Raw genomic sequence first — 26,196 nt, 5'->3', positions numbered from 1 at the left:
TTGGACTCGTAACCATCGCGAATAAAAAAGCGCGATAAACTTTGAAAAACTCGCAATGAAATTTATCCAGAATCATTCAAATAGATGAATTGAACCTATCTCTATGCCATTGATATTTTTGATCTACGAATTTGGACTGGTAACCATCGCGATTAAAAAACGCGATAAACTTTGAAAAAACTCTGAATGGAATTGATCCAGAATCATTCTTATAGATGAATTGAACCTATCTCTAAGGCATTGAAATGTTTTATCTACGAATTTGGACTGGTAACCATCGTGATTGAAAAAAAAATTTCAAGAAATTTGTTATTGAAAATAAACTATTTATCGCAAACGACATCCCGTATTCCCAAGCGGTCACCCTTCCAAGTACTAACGGGACTCGACGTAACTTAACTTCTGGGAGCTGACGAGACCAGGTGCGTTCTACGTCATATGGCCGTTGACATTCAAAAATGAAAAATTACCCTCCCAGTCCCAATGGATGAATAGAAAATCACTTCAAAGTGATAGAAATGTTTGTTCATTGAATTTGGACTCGTAACCATCGCGAATAAAAAAGCGCGATAAACTTTGAAAAACTCGCAATGAAATTTATCCAGAATCATTCAAATAGATGAATTGAACCTATCTCTATGCCATTGATATTTTTGATCTACGAATTTGGACTGGTAACCATCGCGATTAAAAAACGCGATAAACTTTGAAAAAACTCTGAATGGAATTGATCCAGAATCATTCTTATAGATGAATTGAACCTATCTCTAAGGCATTGAAATGTTTTATCTACGAATTTGGACTGGTAACCATCGTGATTGAAAAAAAAATTTCAAGAAATTTGTTATTGAAAATAAACTATTTATCGCAAACGACATCCCGTATTCCCAAGCGGTCACCCTTCCAAGTACTAACGGGACTCGACGTAACTTAACTTCTGGGAGCTGACGAGACCAGGTGCGTTCTACGTCATATGGCCGTTGACATTCAAAAATGAAAAATTACCCTCCCAGTCCCAATGGATGAATAGAAAATCACTTCAAAGTGATAGAAATGTTTGTTCATTGAATTTGGACTCGTAACCATCGCGAATAAAAAAGCGCGATAAACTTTGAAAAACTCGCAATGAAATTTATCCAGAATCATTCCTATAGATGAATTGAACCTATCTCTATGCCATTGATATTTTTGATCTACGAATTTGGACTGGTAACCATCGCGATTAAAAAACGCGATAAACTTTGAAAAAACTCTCAATGGAATTGATCCAGAATCATTCTTATAGATGAATTGAACCTATCTCTAAGGCATTGAAATGTTTTATCTACGAATTTGGACTGGTAACCATCGTGATTGAAAAAAAAATTTCAAGAAATTTGTTATTGAAAACAAACTATTTATCGCAAACGACATCCCGTATTCCCAAGCGGTCACCCTTCCAAGTACTAACGGGACTCGACGTAACTTAACTTCTGGGAGCTGACGAGACCAGGTGCGTTCTACGTGATATGGCCGTTGACATTCAAAAATGAAAAATTACCCTCCCAGTCCCAATGGATGAATAGAAAATCACTTCAAAGTGATAGAAATGTTTGTTCATTGAATTTGGACTCGTAACCATCGCGAATAAAAAAGCGCGATAAACTTTGAAAAACTCGCAATGAAATTTATCCAGAATCATTCCTATAGATGAATTGAACCTATCTCTATGCCATTGATATTTTTGATCTACGAATTTGGACTGGTAACCATCGCGATTAAAAAACGCGATAAACTTTGAAAAAACTCTCAATGGAATTGATCCAGAATCATTCTTATAGATGAATTGAACCTATCTCTAAGGCATTGAAATGTTTTATCTACGAATTTGGACTGGTAACCATCGTGATTGAAAAAAAAATTTCAAGAAATTTGTTATTGAAAACAAACTATTTATCGCAAACGACATCCCGTATTCCCAAGCGGTCACCCTTCCAAGTACTAACGGGACTCGACGTAACTTAACTTCTGGGAGCTGACGAGACCAGGTGCGTTCTACGTGATATGGCCGTTGACATTCAAAAATGAAAAATTACCCTCCCAGTCCCAATGGATGAATAGAAAATCAATTCAAAGTGATAGAAATGTTTGTTCATTGAATTTGGACTCGTAACCATCGCGAATAAAAAAGCGCGATAAACTTTGAAAAACTCGCAATGAAATTTATCCAGAATCATTCCTATAGATGAATTGAACCTATCTCTATGCCATTGATATTTTTGATCTACGAATTTGGACTGGTAACCATCGCGATTAAAAAACGCGATAAACTTTGAAAAAACTCTCAATGGAATTGATCCAGAATCATTCTTATAGATGAATTGAACCTATCTCTAAGGCATTGAAATGTTTTATCTACGAATTTGGACTGGTAACCATCGTGATTGAAAAAAAAATTTCAAGAAATTTGTTATTGAAAACAAACTATTTATCGCAAACGACATCCCGTATTCCCAAGCGGTCACCCTTCCAAGTACTAACGGGACTCGACGTAACTTAACTTCTGGGAGCTGACGAGACCAGGTGCGTTCTACGTGATATGGCCGTTGACATTCAAAACTGAAAAATTACCCTCCCAGTCCCAATGGATGAATAGAAAATCACTTCAAAGTGATAGAAATGTTTGTTCATTGAATTTGGAATCGTAACCATCGCGAATAAAAAAGCGCGATAAACTTTGAAAAACTCGCAATGAAATTTATCCAGAATCATTCAAATAGATGAATTGAACCTATCTCTATGCCATTGATATTTTTGATCTACGAATTTGGACTGGTAACCATCGTGATTGAAAAAAAATTTCAAGAAATTTGTTATTGAAAACAAACTATTCATTGCCAACGACATCCCGTATTCCCAAGCGGTCACCCTTCCAAGTACTAACGGGACTCGACGTGACTTAACTTCTGGGAGCTGACGAGACCAGGTGCGTTCTACGTGATATGGCCGTTGACATTCAAAACTGAAAAATTACCCTCCCAGTCCCAATGGATGAATAGAAAATCACTTCAAAGTGATAGAAATGTTTGTTCATTGAATTTGGAATCGTAACCATCGCGAATAAAAAAGCGCGATAAACTTTGAAAAACTCGCAATGAAATTTATCCAGAATCATTCAAATAGATGAATTGAACCTATCTCTATGCCATTGATATTTTTGATCTACGAATTTGGACTGGTAACCATCGCGATTAAAAAACGCGATAAACTTTGAAAAAACTCTGAATGGAATTGATCCAGAATCATTCTTATAGATGAATTGAACCTTTCTCTAAGGCATTGAAATGTTTTATCTACGAATTTGGACTGGTAACCATCGTGATTGAAAAAAAAAATTCAAGAAATTTGTTATTGAAAATAAACTATTTATCGCAAACGACATCCCGTATTCCCAAGCGGTCACCCTTCCAAGTACTAACGGGACTCGACGTAACTTAACTTCTGGGAGCTGACGAGACTAGGTGCGTTCTACGTCATATGGCCGTTGACATTCAAAAATGAAAAATTACCCTCCCAGTCCCAATGGATGAATAGAAAATCACTTCAAAGTGTTAGAAATGTTTGTTCATTGAATTTGGACTCGTAACCATCGCGAATAAAAAAGCGCGATAAACTTTGAAAAACTCGCAATGAAATTTATCCAGAATCATTCCTATAGATGAATTGAACCTATCTCTATGCCATTGATATTTTTGATCTACGAATTTGGACTGGTAACCATCGTGATTGAAAAAAAATGTCAAGAAATTTGTTATTGAAAACAAACTATTCATTGCCAACGACATCCCGTATTCCCAAGCGGTCACCCTTCCAAGTACTAACGGGACTCGACGTGACTTAACTTCTGGGAGCTGACGAGACCAGGTGCGTTCTACGTGATATGGCCGTTGACATTCAAAACTGAAAAATTACCCTCCCAGTCCCAATGGATGAATAGAAAATCAATTCAAAGTGATAGAAATGTTTGTTCATTGAATTTGGACTCGTAACCATCGCGAATAAAAAAGCGCGATAAACTTTGAAAAACTCGCAATGAAATTTATCCAGAATCATTCCTATAGATGAATTGAACCTATCTCTATGCCATTGATATTTTTGATCTACGAATTTGGACTGGTAACCATCGTGATTGAAAAAAAATGTCAAGAAATTTGTTATTGAAAACAAACTATTCATTGCCAACGACATCCCGTATTCCCAAGCGGTCACCCTTCCAAGTACTAACGGGACTCGACGTGACTTAACTTCTGGGAGCTGACGAGACCAGGTGCGTTCTACGTGATATGGCCGTTGACATTCAAAACTGAAAAATTACCCTCCCAGTCCCAATGGATGAATAGAAAATCAATTCAAAGTGATAGAAATGTTTGTTCATTGAATTTGGACTCGTAACCATCGCGAATAAAAAAGCGCGATAAACTTTGAAAAACTCGCAATGAAATTTATCCAGAATCATTCAAATAGATGAATTGAACCTATCTCTATGCCATTGATATTTTTGATCTACGAATTTGGACTGGTAACCATCGCGATTAAAAAACGCGATAAACTTTGAAAAACTCTCAATGGAATTGATCCAGAATCATTCTTATAGATGAATTGAACCTATCTCTAAGGCATTGAAATGTTTTATCTACGAATTTGGACTGGTAACCATCGTGATTGAAAAAAAAATTTCAAGAAATTTGTTATTGAAAATAAACTATTTATCGCAAACGACATCCCGTATTCCCAAGCGGTCACCCTTCCAAGTACTAACGGGACTCGACGTAACTTAACTTCTGGGAGCTGACAAGACTAGGTGCGTTCTACGTCATATGGCCGTTGACATTCAAAAATGAAAAATTACCCTCCCAGTCCCAATGGATGAATAGAAAATCACTTCAAAGTGATAGAAATGTTTGTTCATTGAATTTGGACTCGTAACCATCGCGAATAAAAAAGCGCGATAAACTTTGAAAAACTCGCAATGAAATTTATCCAGAATCATTCCTATAGATGAATTGAACCTATCTCTATGCCATTGATATTTTTGATCTACGAATTTGGACTGGTAACCATCGCGATTAAAAAACGCGATAAACTTTGAAAAAACTCTCAATGGAATTGATCCAGAATCATTCTTATAGATGAATTGAACCTATCTCTAAGGCATTGAAATGTTTTATCTACGAATTTGGACTGGTAACCATCGTGATTGAAAAAAAAATTTCAAGAAATTTGTTATTGAAAACAAACTATTTATCGCAAACGACATCCCGTATTCCCAAGCGGTCACCCTTCCAAGTACTAACGGGACTCGACGTAACTTAACTTCTGGGAGCTGACGAGACCAGGTGCGTTCTACGTGATATGGCCGTTGACATTCAAAAATGAAAAATTACCCTCCCAGTCCCAATGGATGAATAGAAAATCAATTCAAAGTGATAGAAATGTTTGTTCATTGAATTTGGACTCGTAACCATCGCGAATAAAAAAGCGCGATAAACTTTGAAAAACTCGCAATGAAATTTATCCAGAATCATTCCTATAGATGAATTGAACCTATCTCTATGCCATTGATATTTTTGATCTACGAATTTGGACTGGTAACCATCGTGATTGAAAAAAAATTTCAAGAAATTTGTTATTGAAAACAAACTATTCATTGCCAACGACATCCCGTATTCCCAAGCGGTCACCCTTCCAAGTACTAACGGGACTCGACGTGACTTAACTTCTGGGAGCTGACGAGACCAGGTGCGTTCTACGTGATATGGCCGTTGACATTCAAAACTGAAAAATTACCCTCCCAGTCCCAATGGATGAATAGAAAATCAATTCAAAGTGATAGAAATGTTTGTTCATTGAATTTGGACTCGTAACCATCGCGAATAAAAAAGCGCGATAAACTTTGAAAAACTCGCAATGAAATTTATCCAGAATCATTCAAATAGATGAATTGAACCTATCTCTATGCCATTGATATTTTTGATCTACGAATTTGGACTGGTAACCATCGCGATTAAAAAACGCGATAAACTTTGAAAAACTCTCAATGGAATTGATCCAGAATCATTCAAATAGATGAATTGAACCTATCTCTAAGGCATTGAAATGTTTTATCTACGAATTTGGACTGGTAACCATCGTGATTGAAAAAAAAATTTCAAGAAATTTGTTATTGAAAACAAAATATTCATCGCCAACGACATCCCGTATTCCCAAGCGGTCACCCTTCCAAGTACTAACGGGACTCGACGTAACTTAACTTCTGGGAGCTGACGAGACCAGGTGCGTTCTACGTGATATGGCCGTTGACATTCAAAAATGAAAAATTACCCTCCCAGTCCCAATGGATGAATAGAAAATCACTTCAAAGTGATAGAAATGTTTGTTCATTGAATTTGGACTCGTAACCATCGCGAATAAAAAAGCGCGATAAACTTTGAAAAACTCGCAATGAAATTTATCCAGAATCATTCTTATAGATGAATTGAACCTATCTCTATGCCATTGATATTTTTGATCTACGAATTTGGACTGGTAACCATCGCGATTAAAAAACGCGATAAACTTTGAAAAACTCTCAATGGAATTGATCCAGAATCATTCTTATAGATGAATTGAACCTATCTCTAAGGCATTGAAATATTTTATCTACGAATTTGGACTGGTAACCATCGTGATTGAAAAAAAAATTTCAAGAAATTTGTTATTGAAAACAAACTATTCATCGCAAACGACATCCCGTATTCCCAAGCGGTCACCCTTCCAAGTACTAACGGGACTCGACGTAACTTATCTTCTGGGAGCTGACGAGACCAGGTGTGTTCTACGTGATATGGCCGTTGACATTCAAAAATGAAAAATTACCCTCCCAGTCCCAATGGATGAATAGAAAATCACTTCATAGTGATAGAAATGTTTGTTCATTGAATTTGGAATCGTAACCATCGCGAATAAAAAAGCGCGATAAACTTTGAAAAACTCGCAATGAAATTTATCCAGAATCATTCCTATAGATGAATTGAACCTATCTCTATGCCATTGATATTTTTGATCTACGAATTTGGACTGGTAACCATCGTGATTGAAAAAAAATTTCAAGAAATTTGTTATTGAAAACAAACTATTCATTGCCAACGACATCCCGTATTCCCAAGCGGTCACCCTTCCAAGTACTAACGGGACTCGACGTGACTTAACTTCTGGGAGCTGACGAGACCAGGTGCGTTCTACGTGATATGGCCGTTGACATTCAAAACTGAAAAATTACCCTCCCAGTCCCAATGGATGAATAGAAAATCACTTCAAAGTGATAGAAATGTTTGTTCATTGAATTTGGAATCGTAACCATCGCGAATAAAAAAGCGCGATAAACTTTGAAAAACTCGCAATGAAATTTATCCAGAATCATTCAAATAGATGAATTGAACCTATCTCTATGCCATTGATATTTTTGATCTACGAATTTGGACTGGTAACCATCGTGATTGAAAAAAAATTTCAAGAAATTTGTTATTGAAAACAAACTATTCATTGCCAACGACATCCCGTATTCCCAAGCGGTCACCCTTCCAAGTACTAACGGGACTCGACGTGACTTAACTTCTGGGAGCTGACGAGACCAGGTGCGTTCTACGTGATATGGCCGTTGACATTCAAAACTGAAAAATTACCCTCCCAGTCCCAATGGATGAATAGAAAATCACTTCAAAGTGATAGAAATGTTTGTTCATTGAATTTGGAATCGTAACCATCGCGAATAAAAAAGCGCGATAAACTTTGAAAAACTCGCAATGAAATTTATCCAGAATCATTCAAATAGATGAATTGAACCTATCTCTATGCCATTGATATTTTTGATCTACGAATTTGGACTGGTAACCATCGTGATTGAAAAAAAATTTCAAGAAATTTGTTATTGAAAACAAACTATTCATTGCCAACGACATCCCGTATTCCCAAGCGGTCACCCTTCCAAGTACTAACGGGACTCGACGTGACTTAACTTCTGGGAGCTGACGAGACCAGGTGCGTTCTACGTGATATGGCCGTTGACATTCAAAACTGAAAAATTACCCTCCCAGTCCCAATGGATGAATAGAAAATCACTTCAAAGTGATAGAAATGTTTGTTCATTGAATTTGGAATCGTAACCATCGCGAATAAAAAAGCGCGATAAACTTTGAAAAACTCGCAATGAAATTTATCCAGAATCATTCAAATAGATGAATTGAACCTATCTCTATGCCATTGATATTTTTGATCTACGAATTTGGACTGGTAACCATCGCGATTAAAAAACGCGATAAACTTTGAAAAAACTCTGAATGGAATTGATCCAGAATCATTCTTATAGATGAATTGAACCTTTCTCTAAGGCATTGAAATGTTTTATCTACGAATTTGGACTGGTAACCATCGTGATTGAAAAAAAAAATTCAAGAAATTTGTTATTGAAAATAAACTATTTATCGCAAACGACATCCCGTATTCCCAAGCGGTCACCCTTCCAAGTACTAACGGGACTCGACGTAACTTAACTTCTGGGAGCTGACGAGACTAGGTGCGTTCTACGTCATATGGCCGTTGACATTCAAAAATGAAAAATTACCCTCCCAGTCCCAATGGATGAATAGAAAATCACTTCAAAGTGTTAGAAATGTTTGTTCATTGAATTTGGACTCGTAACCATCGCGAATAAAAAAGCGCGATAAACTTTGAAAAACTCGCAATGAAATTTATCCAGAATCATTCCTATAGATGAATTGAACCTATCTCTATGCCATTGATATTTTTGATCTACGAATTTGGACTGGTAACCATCGCGATTAAAAAACGCGATAAACTTTGAAAAAACTCTCAATGGAATTGATCCAGAATCATTCTTATAGATGAATTGAACCTATCTCTAAGGCATTGAAATGTTTTATCTACGAATTTGGACTGGTAACCATCGTGATTGAAAAAAAAATTTCAAGAAATTTGTTATTGAAAACAAACTATTTATCGCAAACGACATCCCGTATTCCCAAGCGGTCACCCTTCCAAGTACTAACGGGACTCGACGTAACTTAACTTCTGGGAGCTGACGAGACCAGGTGCGTTCTACGTGATATGGCCGTTGACATTCAAAAATGAAAAATTACCCTCCCAGTCCCAATGGATGAATAGAAAATCAATTCAAAGTGATAGAAATGTTTGTTCATTGAATTTGGACTCGTAACCATCGCGAATAAAAAAGCGCGATAAACTTTGAAAAACTCGCAATGAAATTTATCCAGAATCATTCCTATAGATGAATTGAACCTATCTCTATGCCATTGATATTTTTGATCTACGAATTTGGACTGGTAACCATCGTGATTGAAAAAAAATGTCAAGAAATTTGTTATTGAAAACAAACTATTCATTGCCAACGACATCCCGTATTCCCAAGCGGTCACCCTTCCAAGTACTAACGGGACTCGACGTGACTTAACTTCTGGGAGCTGACGAGACCAGGTGCGTTCTACGTGATATGGCCGTTGACATTCAAAACTGAAAAATTACCCTCCCAGTCCCAATGGATGAATAGAAAATCAATTCAAAGTGATAGAAATGTTTGTTCATTGAATTTGGACTCGTAACCATCGCGAATAAAAAAGCGCGATAAACTTTGAAAAACTCGCAATGAAATTTATCCAGAATCATTCCTATAGATGAATTGAACCTATCTCTATGCCATTGATATTTTTGATCTACGAATTTGGACTGGTAACCATCGTGATTGAAAAAAAATGTCAAGAAATTTGTTATTGAAAACAAACTATTCATTGCCAACGACATCCCGTATTCCCAAGCGGTCACCCTTCCAAGTACTAACGGGACTCGACGTGACTTAACTTCTGGGAGCTGACGAGACCAGGTGCGTTCTACGTGATATGGCCGTTGACATTCAAAACTGAAAAATTACCCTCCCAGTCCCAATGGATGAATAGAAAATCAATTCAAAGTGATAGAAATGTTTGTTCATTGAATTTGGACTCGTAACCATCGCGAATAAAAAAGCGCGATAAACTTTGAAAAACTCGCAATGAAATTTATCCAGAATCATTCAAATAGATGAATTGAACCTATCTCTATGCCATTGATATTTTTGATCTACGAATTTGGACTGGTAACCATCGCGATTAAAAAACGCGATAAACTTTGAAAAACTCTCAATGGAATTGATCCAGAATCATTCTTATAGATGAATTGAACCTATCTCTAAGGCATTGAAATGTTTTATCTACGAATTTGGACTGGTAACCATCGTGATTGAAAAAAAAATTTCAAGAAATTTGTTATTGAAAAGAAACTATTTATCGCAAACGACATCCCGTATTCCCAAGCGGTCACCCTTCCAAGTACTAACGGGACTCGACGTAACTTAACTTCTGGGAGCTGACGAGACCAGGTGCGTTCTACGTGATATGGCCGTTGACATTCAAAAATGAAAAATTACCCTCCCAGTCCCAATGGATGAATAGAAAATCAATTCAAAGTGATAGAAATGTTTGTTCATTGAATTTGGACTCGTAACCATCGCGAATAAAAAAGCGCGATAAACTTTGAAAAACTCGCAATGAAATTTATCCAGAATCATTCCTATAGATGAATTGAACCTATCTCTATGCCATTGATATTTTTGATCTACGAATTTGGACTGGTAACCATCGTGATTGAAAAAAAATGTCAAGAAATTTGTTATTGAAAACAAACTATTCATTGCCAACGACATCCCGTATTCCCAAGCGGTCACCCTTCCAAGTACTAACGGGACTCGACGTGACTTAACTTCTGGGAGCTGACGAGACCAGGTGCGTTCTACGTGATATGGCCGTTGACATTCAAAACTGAAAAATTACCCTCCCAGTCCCAATGGATGAATAGAAAATCAATTCAAAGTGATAGAAATGTTTGTTCATTGAATTTGGACTCGTAACCATCGCGAATAAAAAAGCGCGATAAACTTTGAAAAACTCGCAATGAAATTTATCCAGAATCATTCAAATAGATGAATTGAACCTATCTCTATGCCATTGATATTTTTGATCTACGAATTTGGACTGGTAACCATCGCGATTAAAAAACGCGATAAACTTTGAAAAAACTCTCAATGGAATTGATCCAGAATCATTCTTATAGATGAATTGAACCTATCTCTAAGGCATTGAAATGTTTTATCTACGAATTTGGACTGGTAACCATCGTGATTGAAAAAAAAATTTCAAGAAATTTGTTATTGAAAACAAACTATTCATCGCAAACGACATCCCGTATTCCCAAGCGGTCACCCTTCCAAGTACTAACGGGACTCGACGTAACTTAACTTCTGGGAGCTGACGAGACCAGGTGCGTTCTACGTGATATGGCCGTTGACATTCAAAAATGAAAAATTACCCTCCCAGTCCCAATGGATGAATAGAAAATCACTTCAAAGTGATAGAAATGTTTGTTCATTGAATTTGGACTCGTAACCATCGCGAATAAAAAAGCGCGATAAACTTTGAAAAACTCGCAATGAAATTTATCCAGAATTATTCAAATAGATGAATTGAACCTATCTCTATGCCATTGATATTTTTGATCTACGAATTTGGACTGGTAACCATCGTGATTGAAAAAAAATTTCAAGAAATTTGTTATTGAAAACAAACTATTCATTGCCAACGACATCCCGTATTCCCAAGCGGTCACCCTTCCAAGTACTAACGGGACTCGACGTGACTTAACTTCTGGGAGCTGACGAGACCAGGTGCGTTCTACGTGATATGGCCGTTGACATTCAAAAATGAAAAATTACCCTCCCAGTCCCAATGGATGAATAGAAAATCAATTCAAAGTGATAGAAATGTTTGTTCATTGAATTTGGACTCGTAACCATCGCGAATAAAAAAGCGCGATAAACTTTGAAAAACTCGCAATGAAATTTATCCAGAATCATTAAAATAGATGAATTGAACCTATCTCTATGCCATTGATATTTTTGATCTACGAATTCGGACTGGTAACCATCGCGATTAAAAAACGCGATAAACTTTGAAAAAACTCTCAATGGAATTGATCCAGAATCATTCTTATAGATGAATTGAACCTATCTCTAAGGCATTGAAATGTTTTATCTACGAATTTGGACTGGTAACCATCGTGATTGAAAAAAAAATTTCAAGAAATTTGTTATTGAAAACAAACTATTTATCGCAAACGACATCCCGTATTCCCAAGCGGTCACCCTTCCAAGTACTAACGGGACTCGACGTAACTTAACTTCTGGGAGCTGACGAGACCAGGTGCGTTCTACGTGATATGGCCGTTGACATTCAAAAATGAAAAATTACCCTCCCAGTCCCAATGGATGAATAGAAAATCACTTCAAAGTGATAGAAATGTTTGTTCATTGAATTTGGACTCGTAACCATCGCGAATAAAAAAGCGCGATAAACTTTGAAAAACTCGCAATGAAATTTATCCAGAATCATTCAAATAGATGAATTGAACCTATCTCTATGCCATTGATATTTTTGATCTACGAATTTGGACTGGTAACCATCGCGATTAAAAAACGCGATAAACTTTGAAAAACTCTCAATGGAATTGATCCAGAATCATTCTTATAGATGAATTGAACCTATCTCTAAGGCTTTGAAATGTTTTATCTACGAATTTGGACTGGTAACCATCGTGATTGAAAAAAAAATTTCAAGAAATTTGTTATTGAAAACAAACTATTTATCGCAAACGACATCCCGTATTCCCAAGCGGTCACCCTTCCAAGTACTAACGGGACTCGACGTAACTTAACTTCTGGGAGCTGACGAGACCAGGTGCGTTCTACGTGATATGGCCGTTGACATTCAAAAATGAAAAATTACCCTCCCAGTCCCAATGGATGAATAGAAAATCAATTCAAAGTGATAGAAATGTTTGTTCATTGAATTTGGACTCGTAACCATCGCGAATAAAAAAGCGCGATAAACTTTGAAAAACTCGCAATGAAATTTATCCAGAATCATTCAAATAGATGAATTGAACCTATCTCTATGCCATTGATATTTTTGATCTACGAATTTGGACTGGTAACCATCGCGATTAAAAAACGCGATAAACTTTGAAAAACTCTCAATGGAATTGATCCAGAATCATTCTTATAGATGAATTGAACCTATCTCTAAGGCATTGAAATGTTTTATCTACGAATTTGGACTGGTAACCATCGTGATTGAAAAAAAAATTTCAAGAAATTTGTTATTGAAAAGAAACTATTTATCGCAAACGACATCCCGTATTCCCAAGCGGTCACCCTTCCAAGTACTAACGGGACTCGACGTAACTTAACTTCTGGGAGCTGACGAGACCAGGTGCGTTCTACGTGATATGGCCGTTGACATTCAAAAATGAAAAATTACCCTCCCAGTCCCAATGGATGAATAGAAAATCAATTCAAAGTGATAGAAATGTTTGTTCATTGAATTTGGACTCGTAACCATCGCGAATAAAAAAGCGCGATAAACTTTGAAAAACTCGCAATGAAATTTATCCAGAATCATTCCTATAGATGAATTGAACCTATCTCTATGCCATTGATATTTTTGATCTACGAATTTGGACTGGTAACCATCGTGATTGAAAAAAAATGTCAAGAAATTTGTTATTGAAAACAAACTATTCATTGCCAACGACATCCCGTATTCCCAAGCGGTCACCCTTCCAAGTACTAACGGGACTCGACGTGACTTAACTTCTGGGAGCTGACGAGACCAGGTGCGTTCTACGTGATATGGCCGTTGACATTCAAAACTGAAAAATTACCCTCCCAGTCCCAATGGATGAATAGAAAATCAATTCAAAGTGATAGAAATGTTTGTTCATTGAATTTGGACTCGTAACCATCGCGAATAAAAAAGCGCGATAAACTTTGAAAAACTCGCAATGAAATTTATCCAGAATCATTCAAATAGATGAATTGAACCTATCTCTATGCCATTGATATTTTTGATCTACGAATTTGGACTGGTAACCATCGCGATTAAAAAACGCGATAAACTTTGAAAAAACTCTCAATGGAATTGATCCAGAATCATTCTTATAGATGAATTGAACCTATCTCTAAGGCATTGAAATGTTTTATCTACGAATTTGGACTGGTAACCATCGTGATTGAAAAAAAAATTTCAAGAAATTTGTTATTGAAAACAAACTATTCATCGCAAACGACATCCCGTATTCCCAAGCGGTCACCCTTCCAAGTACTAACGGGACTCGACGTAACTTAACTTCTGGGAGCTGACGAGACCAGGTGCGTTCTACGTGATATGGCCGTTGACATTCAAAAATGAAAAATTACCCTCCCAGTCCCAATGGATGAATAGAAAATCACTTCAAAGTGATAGAAATGTTTGTTCATTGAATTTGGACTCGTAACCATCGCGAATAAAAAAGCGCGATAAACTTTGAAAAACTCGCAATGAAATTTATCCAGAATTATTCAAATAGATGAATTGAACCTATCTCTATGCCATTGATATTTTTGATCTACGAATTTGGACTGGTAACCATCGTGATTGAAAAAAAATTTCAAGAAATTTGTTATTGAAAACAAACTATTCATTGCCAACGACATCCCGTATTCCCAAGCGGTCACCCTTCCAAGTACTAACGGGACTCGACGTGACTTAACTTCTGGGAGCTGACGAGACCAGGTGCGTTCTACGTGATATGGCCGTTGACATTCAAAAATGAAAAATTACCCTCCCAGTCCCAATGGATGAATAGAAAATCAATTCAAAGTGATATAAATGTTTGTTCATTGAATTTGGACTCGTAACCATCGCGAATAAAAAAGCGCGATAAACTTTGAAAAACTCGCAATGAAATTTATCCAGAATCATTAAAATAGATGAATTGAACCTATCTCTATGCCATTGATATTTTTGATCTACGAATTCGGACTGGTAACCATCGCGATTAAAAAACGCGATAAACTTTGAAAAAACTCTCAATGGAATTGATCCAGAATCATTCTTATAGATGAATTGAACCTATCTCTAAGGCATTGAAATGTTTTATCTACGAATTTGGACTGGTAACCATCGTGATTGAAAAAAAAATTTCAAGAAATTTGTTATTGAAAACAAACTATTTATCGCAAACGACATCCCGTATTCCCAAGCGGTCACCCTTCCAAGTACTAACGGGACTCGACGTAACTTAACTTCTGGGAGCTGACGAGACCAGGTGCGTTCTACGTGATATGGCCGTTGACATTCAAAAATGAAAAATTACCCTCCCAGTCCCAATGGATGAATAGAAAATCACTTCAAAGTGATAGAAATGTTTGTTCATTGAATTTGGACTCGTAACCATCGCGAATAAAAAAGCGCGATAAACTTTGAAAAACTCGCAATGAAATTTATCCAGAATCATTCAAATAGATGAATTGAACCTATCTCTATGCCATTGATATTTTTGATCTACGAATTTGGACTGGTAACCATCGCGATTAAAAAACGCGATAAACTTTGAAAAACTCTCAATGGAATTGATCCAGAATCATTCTTATAGATGAATTGAACCTATCTCTAAGGCTTTGAAATGTTTTATCTACGAATTTGGACTGGTAACCATCGTGATTGAAAAAAAAATTTCAAGAAATTTGTTATTGAAAACAAACTATTTATCGCAAACGACATCCCGTATTCCCAAGCGGTCACCCTTCCAAGTACTAACGGGACTCGACGTAACTTAACTTCTGGGAGCTGACGAGACCAGGTGCGTTCTACGTGATATGGCCGTTGACATTCAAAAATGAAAAATTACCCTCCCAGTCCCAATGGATGAATAGAAAATCACTTCAAAGTGATAGAAATGTTTGTTCATTGAATTTGGACTCGTAACCATCGCGAATAAAAAAGCGCGATAAACTTTGAAAAACTCGCAATGAAATTTATCCAGAATCATTCAAATAGATGAATTGAACCTATCTCTATGCCATTGATATTTTTGATCTACGAATTTGGACTGGTAACCATCGCGATTAAAAAACGCGATAAACTTTGAAAAACTCTCAATGGAATTGATCCAGAATCATTCTTATAGATGAATTGAACCTATCTCTAAGGCTTTGAAATGTTTTATCTACGAATTTGGACTGGTAACCATCGTGATTGAAAAAAAAATTTCAAGAAATTTGTTATTGAAAACAAACTATTTATCGCAAACGACATCCCGTATTCCCAAGCGGTCACCCTTCCAAGTACTAACGGGACTCGACGTAACTTAACTTCTGGGAGCTGACGAGACCAGGTGCGTTCTACGTGATATGGCCGTTGACATTCAAAAATGAAAAATTACCCTCCCAGTCCCAATGGATGAATAGAAAATCACTTCAAAGTGATAGAAATGTTTGTTCATTGAATTTGGACTCGTAACCATCGCGAATAAAAAAGCGCGATAAACTTTGAAAAACTCGCAATGAAATTTATCCAGAATCATTCAAATAGATGAATTGAACCTATCTCTAAGGCATTGAAAGGTTTTATCTACGAATTTGGACTGGTAACCATCGTGATTGAAAAAAAAATTTCAAGAAATTTGTTATTGAAAACAAAATATTCATCGCCAACGACATCCCGTATTCCCAAGCGGTCACCCTTCCAAGTACTAACGGGACTCGACGTAACTTAACTTCTGGGAGCTGACGAGACCAGGTGCGTTCTACGTGATATGGCCGTTGACATTCAAAAATGAAAAATTACCCTCCCAGTCCCAATGGATGAATAGAAAATCACTTCAAAGTGATAGAAATGTTTGTTCATTTAATTTGGACTCGTAACCATCGCGAATAAAAAAGCGCGATAAACTTTGAAAAACTCGCAATGAAATTTATCCAGAATTATTCAAATAGATGAATTGAACCTATCTCTATGCCATTGATATTTTTGATCTACGAATTTGGACTGGTAACCATCGTGATTGAAAAAAAATTTCAAGAAATTTGTTATTGAAAACAAACTATTCATTGCCAACGACATCCCGTATTCCCAAGCGGTCACCCTTCCAAGTACTAACGGGACTCGACGTGACTTAACTTCTGGGAGCTGACGAGACCAGGTGCGTTCTACGTGATATGGCCGTTGACATTCAAAAATGAAAAATTACCCTCCCAGTCCCAATGGATGAATAGAAAATCAATTCAAAGTGATAGAAATGTTTGTTCATTGAATTTGGACTCGTAACCATCGCGAATAAAAAAGCGCGATAAACTTTGAAAAACTCGCAATGAAATTTATCCAGAATCATTAAAATAGATGAATTGAACCTATCTCTATGCCATTGATATTTTTGATCTACGAATTCGGACTGGTAACCATCGCGATTAAAAAACGCGATAAACTTTGAAAAAACTCTCAATGGAATTGATCCAGAATCATTCTTATAGATGAATTGAACCTATCTCTAAGGCATTGAAATGTTTTATCTACGAATTTGGACTGGTAACCATCGTGATTGAAAAAAAAATTTCAAGAAATTTGTTATTGAAAACAAACTATTTATCGCAAACGACATCCCGTATTCCCAAGCGGTCACCCTTCCAAGTACTAACGGGACTCGACGTAACTTAACTTCTGGGAGCTGACGAGACCAGGTGCGTTCTACGTGATATGGCCGTTGACATTCAAAAATGAAAAATTACCCTCCCAGTCCCAATGGATGAATAGAAAATCACTTCAAAGTGATAGAAATGTTTGTTCATTGAATTTGGACTCGTAACCATCGCGAATAAAAAAGCGCGATAAACTTTGAAAAACTCGCAATGAAATTTATCCAGAATTATTCAAATAGATGAATTGAACCTATCTCTATGCCATTGATATTTTTGATCTACGAATTTGGACTGGTAACCATCGTGATTGAAAAAAAATTTCAAGAAATTTGTTATTGAAAACAAACTATTCATTGCCAACGACATCCCGTATTCCCAAGCGGTCACCCTTCCAAGTACTAACGGGACTCGACGTGACTTAACTTCTGGGAGCTGACGAGACCAGGTGCGTTCTACGTGATATGGCCGTTGACATTCAAAAATGAAAAATTACCCTCCCAGTCCCAATGGATGAATAGAAAATCAATTCAAAGTGATAGAAATGTTTGTTCATTGAATTTGGACTCGTAACCATCGCGAATAAAAAAGCGCGATAAACTTTGAAAAACTCGCAATGAAATTTATCCAGAATCATTAAAATAGATGAATTGAACCTATCTCTATGCCATTGATATTTTTGATCTACGAATTCGGACTGGTAACCATCGCGATTAAAAAACGCGATAAACTTTGAAAAAACTCTCAATGGAATTGATCCAGAATCATTCTTATAGATGAATTGAACCTATCTCTAAGGCATTGAAATGTTTTATCTACGAATTTGGACTGGTAACCATCGTGATTGAAAAAAAAATTTCAAGAAATTTGTTATTGAAAACAAACTATTTATCGCAAACGACATCCCGTATTCCCAAGCGGTCACCCTTCCAAGTACTAACGGGACTCGACGTAACTTAACTTCTGGGAGCTGACGAGACCAGGTGCGTTCTACGTGATATGGCCGTTGACATTCAAAAATGAAAAATTACCCTCCCAGTCCCAATGGATGAATAGAAAATCACTTCAAAGTGATAGAAATGTTTGTTCATTGAATTTGGACTCGTAACCATCGCGAATAAAAAAGCGCGATAAACTTTGAAAAACTCGCAATGAAATTTATCCAGAATCATTCAAATAGATGAATTGAACCTATCTCTATGCCATTGATATTTTTGATCTACGAATTTGGACTGGTAACCATCGTGATTGAAAAAAAATGTCAAGAAATTTGTTATTGAAAACAAACTATTCATTGCCAACGACATCCCGTATTCCCAAGCGGTCACCCTTCCAAGTACTAACGGGACTCGACGTGACTTAACTTCTGGGAGCTGACGAGACCAGGTGCGTTCTACGTGATATGGCCGTTGACATTCAAAACTGAAAAATTACCCTCCCAGTCCCAATGGATGAATAGAAAATCAATTCAAAGTGATAGAAATGTTTGTTCATTGAATTTGGACTCGTAACCATCGCGAATAAAAAAGCGCGATAAACTTTGAAAAACTCGCAATGAAATTTATCCAGAATCATTCCTATAGATGAATTGAACCTATCTCTATGCCATTGATATTTTTGATCTACGAATTTGGACTGGTAACCATCGTGATTGAAAAAAAATGTCAAGAAATTTGTTATTGAAAACAAACTATTCATTGCCAACGACATCCCGTATTCCCAAGCGGTCACCCTTCCAAGTACTAACGGGACTCGACGTGACTTAACTTCTGGGAGCTGACGAGACCAGGTGCGTTCTACGTGATATGGCCGTTGACATTCAAAACTGAAAAATTACCCTCCCAGTCCCAATGGATGAATAGAAAATCAATTCAAAGTGATAGAAATGTTTGTTCATTGAATTTGGACTCGTAACCATCGCGAATAAAAAAGCGCGATAAACTTTGAAAAACTCGCAATGAAATTTATCCAGAATCATTCAAATAGATGAATTGAACCTATCTCTATGCCATTGATATTTTTGATCTACGAATTTGGACTGGTAACCATCGCGATTAAAAAACGCGATAAACTTTGAAAAACTCTCAATGGAATTGATCCAGAATCATTCTTATAGATGAATTGAACCTATCTCTAAGGCATTGAAATGTTTTATCTACGAATTTGGACTGGTAACCATCGTGATTGAAAAAAAAATTTCAAGAAATTTGTTATTGAAAATAAACTATTTATCGCAAACGACATCCCGTATTCCCAAGCGGTCACCCTTCCAAGTACTAACGGGACTCGACGTAACTTAACTTCTGGGAGCTGACAAGACTAGGTGCGTTCTTCGTCATATGGCCGTTGACATTCAAAAATGAAAAATTACCCTCCCAGTCCCAATGGATGAATAGAAAATCACTTCAAAGTGATAGAAATGTTTGTTCATTGAATTTGGACTCGTAACCATCGCGAATAAAAAAGCGCGATAAACTTTGAAAAACTCGCAATGAAATTTATCCAGAATCATTCCTATAGATGAATTGAACCTATCTCTATGCCATTGATATTTTTGATCTACGAATTTGGACTGGTAACCATCGCGATTAAAAAACGCGATAAACTTTGAAAAAACTCTCAATGGAATTGATCCAGAATCATTCTTATAGATGAATTGAACCTATCTCTAAGGCATTGAAATGTTTTATCTACGAATTTGGACTGGTAACCATCGTGATTGAAAAAAAAATTTCAAGAAATTTGTTATTGAAAACAAACTATTTATCGCAAACGACATCCCGTATTCCCAAGCGGTCACCCTTCCAAGTACTAACGGGACTCGACGTAACTTAACTTCTGGGAGCTGACGAGACCAGGTGCGTTCTACGTGATATGGCCGTTGACATTCAAAAATGAAAAATTACCCTCCCAGTCCCAATGGATGAATAGAAAATCAATTCAAAGTGATAGAAATGTTTGTTCATTGAATTTGGACTCGTAACCATCGCGAATAAAAAAGCGCGATAAACTTTGAAAAACTCGCAATGAAATTTATCCAGAATCATTCCTATAGATGAATTGAACCTATCTCTATGCCATTGATATTTTTGATCTACGAATTTGGACTGGTAACCATCGTGATTGAAAAAAAATGTCAAGAAATTTGTTATTGAAAACAAACTATTCATTGCCAACGACATCCCGTATTCCCAAGCGGTCACCCTTCCAAGTACTAACGGGACTCGACGTGACTTAACTTCTGGGAGCTGACGAGACCAGGTGCGTTCTACGTGATATGGCCGTTGACATTCAAAACTGAAAAATTACCCTCCCAGTCCCAATGGATGAATAGAAAATCAATTCAAAGTGATAGAAATGTTTGTTCATTGAATTTGGACTCGTAACCATCGCGAATAAAAAAGCGCGATAAACTTTGAAAAACTCGCAATGAAATTTATCCAGAATCATTCAAATAGATGAATTGAACCTATCTCTATGCCATTGATATTTTTGATCTACGAATTTGGACTGGTAACCATCGCGATTAAAAAACGCGATAAACTTTGAAAAACTCTCAATGGAATTGATCCAGAATCATTCTTATAGATGAATTGAACCTATCTCTAAGGCATTGAAATGTTTTATCTACGAATTTGGACTGGTAACCATCGTGATTGAAAAAAAAATTTCAAGAAATTTGTTATTGAAAATAAACTATTTATCGCAAACGACATCCCGTATTCCCAAGCGGTCACCCTTCCAAGTACTAACGGGACTCGACGTAACTTAACTTCTGGGAGCTGACGAGACCAGGTGCGTTCTACGTGATATGGCCGTTGACATTCAAAAATGAAAAATTACCCTCCCAGTCCCAATGGATGAATAGAAAATCACTTCAAAGTGATAGAAATGTTTGTTCATTGAATTTGGACTCGTAACCATCGCGAATAAAAAAGCGCGATAAACTTTGAAAAACTCGCAATGAAATTTATCCAGAATCATTCAAATAGATGAATTGAACCTATCTCTATGCCATTGATATTTTTGATCTACGAATTTGGACTGGTAACCATCGTGATTGAAAAAAAATGTCAAGAAATTTGTTATTGAAAACAAACTATTCATTGCCAACGACATCCCGTATTCCCAAGCGGTCACCCTTCCAAGTACTAACGGGACTCGACGTGACTTAACTTCTGGGAGCTGACGAGACCAGGTGCGTTCTACGTGATATGGCCGTTGACATTCAAAACTGAAAAATTACCCTCCCAGTCCCAATGGATGAATAGAAAATCAATTCAAAGTGATAGAAATGTTTGTTCATTGAATTTGGACTCGTAACCATCGCGAATAAAAAAGCGCGATAAACTTTGAAAAACTCGCAATGAAATTTATCCAGAATCATTCCTATAGATGAATTGAACCTATCTCTATGCCATTGATATTTTTGATCTACGAATTTGGACTGGTAACCATCGTGATTGAAAAAAAATGTCAAGAAATTTGTTATTGAAAACAAACTATTCATTGCCAACGACATCCCGTATTCCCAAGCGGTCACCCTTCCAAGTACTAACGGGACTCGACGTGACTTAACTTCTGGGAGCTGACGAGACCAGGTGCGTTCTACGTGATATGGCCGTTGACATTCAAAACTGAAAAATTACCCTCCCAGTCCCAATGGATGAATAGAAAATCAATTCAAAGTGATAGAAATGTTTGTTCATTGAATTTGGACTCGTAACCATCGCGAATAAAAAAGCGCGATAAACTTTGAAAAACTCGCAATGAAATTTATCCAGAATCATTCAAATAGATGAATTGAACCTATCTCTATGCCATTGATATTTTTGATCTACGAATTTGGACTGGTAACCATCGCGATTAAAAAACGCGATAAACTTTGAAAAACTCTCAATGGAATTGATCCAGAATCATTCTTATAGATGAATTGAACCTATCTCTAAGGCATTGAAATGTTTTATCTACGAATTTGGACTGGTAACCATCGTGATTGAAAAAAAAATTTCAAGAAATTTGTTATTGAAAATAAACTATTTATCGCAAACGACATCCCGTATTCCCAAGCGGTCACCCTTCCAAGTACTAACGGGACTCGACGTAACTTAACTTCTGGGAGCTGACAAGACTAGGTGCGTTCTTCGTCATATGGCCGTTGACATTCAAAAATGAAAAATTACCCTCCCAGTCCCAATGGATGAATAGAAAATCACTTCAAAGTGATAGAAATGTTTGTTCATTGAATTTGGACTCGTAACCATCGCGAATAAAAAAGCGCGATAAACTTTGAAAAACTCGCAATGAAATTTATCCAGAATCATTCCTATAGATGAATTGAACCTATCTCTATGCCATTGATATTTTTGATCTACGAATTTGGACTGGTAACCATCGCGATTAAAAAACGCGATAAACTTTGAAAAAACTCTCAATGGAATTGATCCAGAATCATTCTTATAGATGAATTGAACCTATCTCTAAGGCATTGAAATGTTTTATCTACGAATTTGGACTGGTAACCATCGTGATTGAAAAAAAAATTTCAAGAAATTTGTTATTGAAAACAAACTATTTATCGCAAACGACATCCCGTATTCCCAAGCGGTCACCCTTCCAAGTACTAACGGGACTCGACGTAACTTAACTTCTGGGAGCTGACGAGACCAGGTGCGTTCTACGTGATATGGCCGTTGACATTCAAAAATGAAAAATTACCCTCCCAGTCCCAATGGATGAATAGAAAATCAATTCAAAGTGATAGAAATGTTTGTTCATTGAATTTGGACTCGTAACCATCGCGAATAAAAAAGCGCGATAAACTTTGAAAAACTCGCAATGAAATTTATCCAGAATCATTCCTATAGATGAATTGAACCTATCTCTATGCCATTGATATTTTTGATCTACGAATTTGGACTGGTAACCATCGTGATTGAAAAAAAATGTCAAGAAATTTGTTATTGAAAACAAACTATTCATTGCCAACGACATCCCGTATTCCCAAGCGGTCACCCTTCCAAGTACTAACGGGACTCGACGTGACTTAACTTCTGGGAGCTGACGAGACCAGGTGCGTTCTACGTGATATGGCCGTTGACATTCAAAACTGAAAAATTACCCTCCCAGTCCCAATGGATGAATAGAAAATCAATTCAAAGTGATAGAAATGTTTGTTCATTGAATTTGGACTCGTAACCATCGCGAATAAAAAAGCGCGATAAACTTTGAAAAACTCGCAATGAAATTTATCCAGAATCATTCAAATAGATGAATTGAACCTATCTCTATGCCATTGATATTTTTGATCTACGAATTTGGACTGGTAACCATCGCGATTAAAAAACGCGATAAACTTTGAAAAACTCTCAATGGAATTGATCCAGAATCATTCTTATAGATGAATTGAACCTATCTCTAAGGCATTGAAATGTTTTATCTACGAATTTGGACTGGTAACCATCGTGATTGAAAAAAAAATTTCAAGAAATTTGTTATTGAAAATAAACTATTTATCGCAAACGACATCCCGTATTCCCAAGCGGTCACCCTTCCAAGTACTAACGGGACTCGACGTAACTTAACTTCTGGGAGCTGACAAGACTAGGTGCGTTCTTCGTCATATGGCCGTTGACATTCAAAAATGAAAAATTACCCTCCCAGTCCCAATGGATGAATAGAAAATCACTTCAAAGTGATAGAAATGTTTGTTCATTGAATTTGGACTCGTAACCATCGCGAATAAAAAAGCGCGATAAACTTTGAAAAACTCGCAATGAAATTTATCCAGAATCATTCCTATAGATGAATTGAACCTATCTCTATGCCATTGATATTTTTGATCTACGAATTTGGACTGGTAACCATCGCGATTAAAAAACGCGATAAACTTTGAAAAAACTCTCAATGGAATTGATCCAGAATCATTCTTATAGATGAATTGAACCTATCTCTAAGGCATTGAAATGTTTTATCTACGAATTTGGACTGGTAACCATCGTGATTGAAAAAAAAATTTCAAGAAATTTGTTATTGAAAACAAACTATTTATCGCAAACGACATCCCGTATTCCCAAGCGGTCACCCTTCCAAGTACTAACGGGACTCGACGTAACTTAACTTCTGGGAGCTGACGAGACCAGGTGCGTTCTACGTGATATGGCCGTTGACATTCAAAAATGAAAAATTACCCTCCCAGTCCCAATGGATGAATAGAAAATCAATTCAAAGTGATAGAAATGTTTGTTCATTGAATTTGGACTCGTAACCATCGCGAATAAAAAAGCGCGATAAACTTTGAAAAACTCGCAATGAAATTTATCCAGAATCATTCCTATAGATGAATTGAACCTATCTCTATGCCATTGATATTTTTGATCTACGAATTTGGACTGGTAACCATCGTGATTGAAAAAAAATGTCAAGAAATTTGTTATTGAAAACAAACTATTCATTGCCAACGACATCCCGTATTCCCAAGCGGTCACCCTTCCAAGTACTAACGGGACTCGACGTGACTTAACTTCTGGGAGCTGACGAGACCAGGTGCGTTCTACGTGATATGGCCGTTGACATTCAAAACTGAAAAATTACCCTCCCAGTCCCAATGGATGAATAGAAAATCAATTCAAAGTGATAGAAATGTTTGTTCATTGAATTTGGACTCGTAACCATCGCGAATAAAAAAGCGCGATAAACTTTGAAAAACTCGCAATGAAATTTATCCAGAATCATTCAAATAGATGAATTGAACCTATCTCTATGCCATTGATATTTTTGATCTACGAATTTGGACTGGTAACCATCGCGATTAAAAAACGCGATAAACTTTGAAAAAACTCTCAATGGAATTGATCCAGAATCATTCTTATAGATGAATTGAACCTATCTCTAAGGCATTGAAATGTTTTATCTACGAATTTGGACTGGTAACCATCGTGATTGAAAAAAAAATTTCAAGAAATTTGTTATTGAAAACAAACTATTCATCGCAAACGACATCCCGTATTCCCAAGCGGTCACCCTTCCAAGTACTAACGGGACTCGACGTAACTTAACTTCTGGGAGCTGACGAGACCAGGTGCGTTCTACGTGATATGGCCGTTGACATTCAAAAATGAAAAATTACCCTCCCAGTCCCAATGGATGAATAGAAAATCACTTCAAAGTGATAGAAATGTTTGTTCATTGAATTTGGACTCGTAACCATCGCGAATAAAAAAGCGCGATAAACTTTGAAAAACTCGCAATGAAATTTATCCAGAATTATTCAAATAGATGAATTGAACCTATCTCTATGCCATTGATATTTTTGATCTACGAATTTGGACTGGTAACCATCGTGATTGAAAAAAAATTTCAAGAAATTTGTTATTGAAAACAAACTATTCATTGCCAACGACATCCCGTATTCCCAAGCGGTCACCCTTCCAAGTACTAACGGGACTCGACGTGACTTAACTTCTGGGAGCTGACGAGACCAGGTGCGTTCTACGTGATATGGCCGTTGACATTCAAAAATGAAAAATTACCCTCCCAGTCCCAAT

At 36.7% G+C, this 26,196-nt stretch overlaps 55 pseudogenes; all 55 read right to left on the bottom strand.

Moving 5' to 3' along the window:
- Positions 1 to 331: 331 nt before the first annotated feature.
- On the bottom strand, positions 332 to 450 carry LOC124330010 (annotated as a pseudogene).
- Positions 451 to 866: 416 nt separating this feature from the next.
- On the bottom strand, positions 867 to 985 carry LOC124330009 (annotated as a pseudogene).
- A 416-nt stretch (positions 986 to 1,401) lies between these two features.
- Positions 1,402 to 1,520, bottom strand: LOC124334573 (annotated as a pseudogene).
- A 416-nt stretch (positions 1,521 to 1,936) lies between these two features.
- Positions 1,937 to 2,055, bottom strand: LOC124334572 (annotated as a pseudogene).
- Positions 2,056 to 2,471: 416 nt separating this feature from the next.
- Positions 2,472 to 2,590, bottom strand: LOC124334570 (annotated as a pseudogene).
- Positions 2,591 to 2,874: 284 nt separating this feature from the next.
- LOC124334076 lies at positions 2,875 to 2,993 on the bottom strand (annotated as a pseudogene).
- Positions 2,994 to 3,409: 416 nt separating this feature from the next.
- LOC124330343 lies at positions 3,410 to 3,528 on the bottom strand (annotated as a pseudogene).
- A 284-nt stretch (positions 3,529 to 3,812) lies between these two features.
- On the bottom strand, positions 3,813 to 3,931 carry LOC124334074 (annotated as a pseudogene).
- Positions 3,932 to 4,215: 284 nt separating this feature from the next.
- On the bottom strand, positions 4,216 to 4,334 carry LOC124334073 (annotated as a pseudogene).
- Positions 4,335 to 4,749: 415 nt separating this feature from the next.
- Positions 4,750 to 4,868, bottom strand: LOC124330557 (annotated as a pseudogene).
- Positions 4,869 to 5,284: 416 nt separating this feature from the next.
- On the bottom strand, positions 5,285 to 5,403 carry LOC124334569 (annotated as a pseudogene).
- A 284-nt stretch (positions 5,404 to 5,687) lies between these two features.
- LOC124334072 lies at positions 5,688 to 5,806 on the bottom strand (annotated as a pseudogene).
- Positions 5,807 to 6,221: 415 nt separating this feature from the next.
- LOC124330738 lies at positions 6,222 to 6,340 on the bottom strand (annotated as a pseudogene).
- A 415-nt stretch (positions 6,341 to 6,755) lies between these two features.
- LOC124335672 lies at positions 6,756 to 6,874 on the bottom strand (annotated as a pseudogene).
- Positions 6,875 to 7,158: 284 nt separating this feature from the next.
- On the bottom strand, positions 7,159 to 7,277 carry LOC124334071 (annotated as a pseudogene).
- A 284-nt stretch (positions 7,278 to 7,561) lies between these two features.
- LOC124334070 lies at positions 7,562 to 7,680 on the bottom strand (annotated as a pseudogene).
- A 284-nt stretch (positions 7,681 to 7,964) lies between these two features.
- LOC124334069 lies at positions 7,965 to 8,083 on the bottom strand (annotated as a pseudogene).
- Positions 8,084 to 8,499: 416 nt separating this feature from the next.
- LOC124330342 lies at positions 8,500 to 8,618 on the bottom strand (annotated as a pseudogene).
- A 416-nt stretch (positions 8,619 to 9,034) lies between these two features.
- LOC124334567 lies at positions 9,035 to 9,153 on the bottom strand (annotated as a pseudogene).
- A 284-nt stretch (positions 9,154 to 9,437) lies between these two features.
- Positions 9,438 to 9,556, bottom strand: LOC124334068 (annotated as a pseudogene).
- Positions 9,557 to 9,840: 284 nt separating this feature from the next.
- Positions 9,841 to 9,959, bottom strand: LOC124334067 (annotated as a pseudogene).
- A 415-nt stretch (positions 9,960 to 10,374) lies between these two features.
- On the bottom strand, positions 10,375 to 10,493 carry LOC124334566 (annotated as a pseudogene).
- A 284-nt stretch (positions 10,494 to 10,777) lies between these two features.
- On the bottom strand, positions 10,778 to 10,896 carry LOC124334066 (annotated as a pseudogene).
- Positions 10,897 to 11,312: 416 nt separating this feature from the next.
- On the bottom strand, positions 11,313 to 11,431 carry LOC124334565 (annotated as a pseudogene).
- Positions 11,432 to 11,715: 284 nt separating this feature from the next.
- On the bottom strand, positions 11,716 to 11,834 carry LOC124334065 (annotated as a pseudogene).
- Positions 11,835 to 12,250: 416 nt separating this feature from the next.
- On the bottom strand, positions 12,251 to 12,369 carry LOC124334564 (annotated as a pseudogene).
- Positions 12,370 to 12,784: 415 nt separating this feature from the next.
- LOC124334563 lies at positions 12,785 to 12,903 on the bottom strand (annotated as a pseudogene).
- Positions 12,904 to 13,318: 415 nt separating this feature from the next.
- Positions 13,319 to 13,437, bottom strand: LOC124334562 (annotated as a pseudogene).
- Positions 13,438 to 13,721: 284 nt separating this feature from the next.
- LOC124334063 lies at positions 13,722 to 13,840 on the bottom strand (annotated as a pseudogene).
- A 416-nt stretch (positions 13,841 to 14,256) lies between these two features.
- On the bottom strand, positions 14,257 to 14,375 carry LOC124334561 (annotated as a pseudogene).
- Positions 14,376 to 14,659: 284 nt separating this feature from the next.
- On the bottom strand, positions 14,660 to 14,778 carry LOC124334062 (annotated as a pseudogene).
- A 416-nt stretch (positions 14,779 to 15,194) lies between these two features.
- Positions 15,195 to 15,313, bottom strand: LOC124334560 (annotated as a pseudogene).
- Positions 15,314 to 15,728: 415 nt separating this feature from the next.
- On the bottom strand, positions 15,729 to 15,847 carry LOC124334558 (annotated as a pseudogene).
- A 415-nt stretch (positions 15,848 to 16,262) lies between these two features.
- LOC124334557 lies at positions 16,263 to 16,381 on the bottom strand (annotated as a pseudogene).
- Positions 16,382 to 16,666: 285 nt separating this feature from the next.
- LOC124330737 lies at positions 16,667 to 16,785 on the bottom strand (annotated as a pseudogene).
- Positions 16,786 to 17,069: 284 nt separating this feature from the next.
- LOC124334061 lies at positions 17,070 to 17,188 on the bottom strand (annotated as a pseudogene).
- Positions 17,189 to 17,604: 416 nt separating this feature from the next.
- LOC124334556 lies at positions 17,605 to 17,723 on the bottom strand (annotated as a pseudogene).
- Positions 17,724 to 18,007: 284 nt separating this feature from the next.
- Positions 18,008 to 18,126, bottom strand: LOC124334060 (annotated as a pseudogene).
- Positions 18,127 to 18,542: 416 nt separating this feature from the next.
- LOC124334555 lies at positions 18,543 to 18,661 on the bottom strand (annotated as a pseudogene).
- A 284-nt stretch (positions 18,662 to 18,945) lies between these two features.
- Positions 18,946 to 19,064, bottom strand: LOC124334059 (annotated as a pseudogene).
- A 284-nt stretch (positions 19,065 to 19,348) lies between these two features.
- Positions 19,349 to 19,467, bottom strand: LOC124334058 (annotated as a pseudogene).
- A 415-nt stretch (positions 19,468 to 19,882) lies between these two features.
- On the bottom strand, positions 19,883 to 20,001 carry LOC124330609 (annotated as a pseudogene).
- Positions 20,002 to 20,417: 416 nt separating this feature from the next.
- LOC124334554 lies at positions 20,418 to 20,536 on the bottom strand (annotated as a pseudogene).
- Positions 20,537 to 20,820: 284 nt separating this feature from the next.
- On the bottom strand, positions 20,821 to 20,939 carry LOC124334057 (annotated as a pseudogene).
- Positions 20,940 to 21,354: 415 nt separating this feature from the next.
- On the bottom strand, positions 21,355 to 21,473 carry LOC124334553 (annotated as a pseudogene).
- A 284-nt stretch (positions 21,474 to 21,757) lies between these two features.
- LOC124334056 lies at positions 21,758 to 21,876 on the bottom strand (annotated as a pseudogene).
- Positions 21,877 to 22,160: 284 nt separating this feature from the next.
- Positions 22,161 to 22,279, bottom strand: LOC124334055 (annotated as a pseudogene).
- Positions 22,280 to 22,694: 415 nt separating this feature from the next.
- On the bottom strand, positions 22,695 to 22,813 carry LOC124330608 (annotated as a pseudogene).
- Positions 22,814 to 23,229: 416 nt separating this feature from the next.
- On the bottom strand, positions 23,230 to 23,348 carry LOC124334552 (annotated as a pseudogene).
- Positions 23,349 to 23,632: 284 nt separating this feature from the next.
- Positions 23,633 to 23,751, bottom strand: LOC124334053 (annotated as a pseudogene).
- A 415-nt stretch (positions 23,752 to 24,166) lies between these two features.
- LOC124330607 lies at positions 24,167 to 24,285 on the bottom strand (annotated as a pseudogene).
- Positions 24,286 to 24,701: 416 nt separating this feature from the next.
- On the bottom strand, positions 24,702 to 24,820 carry LOC124334551 (annotated as a pseudogene).
- A 284-nt stretch (positions 24,821 to 25,104) lies between these two features.
- LOC124334051 lies at positions 25,105 to 25,223 on the bottom strand (annotated as a pseudogene).
- A 416-nt stretch (positions 25,224 to 25,639) lies between these two features.
- Positions 25,640 to 25,758, bottom strand: LOC124334550 (annotated as a pseudogene).
- Positions 25,759 to 26,042: 284 nt separating this feature from the next.
- LOC124334050 lies at positions 26,043 to 26,161 on the bottom strand (annotated as a pseudogene).
- Positions 26,162 to 26,196: the final 35 nt, after the last annotated feature.

The sequence above is a fragment of the Daphnia pulicaria genome, chromosome 3 (assembly GCF_021234035.1).
Source record: "Daphnia pulicaria isolate SC F1-1A chromosome 3, SC_F0-13Bv2, whole genome shotgun sequence".
Lineage (NCBI taxonomy): Eukaryota > Metazoa > Arthropoda > Branchiopoda > Diplostraca > Daphniidae > Daphnia > Daphnia pulicaria.
This window is presented reverse-complemented; position numbering and strand designations above follow the sequence as displayed.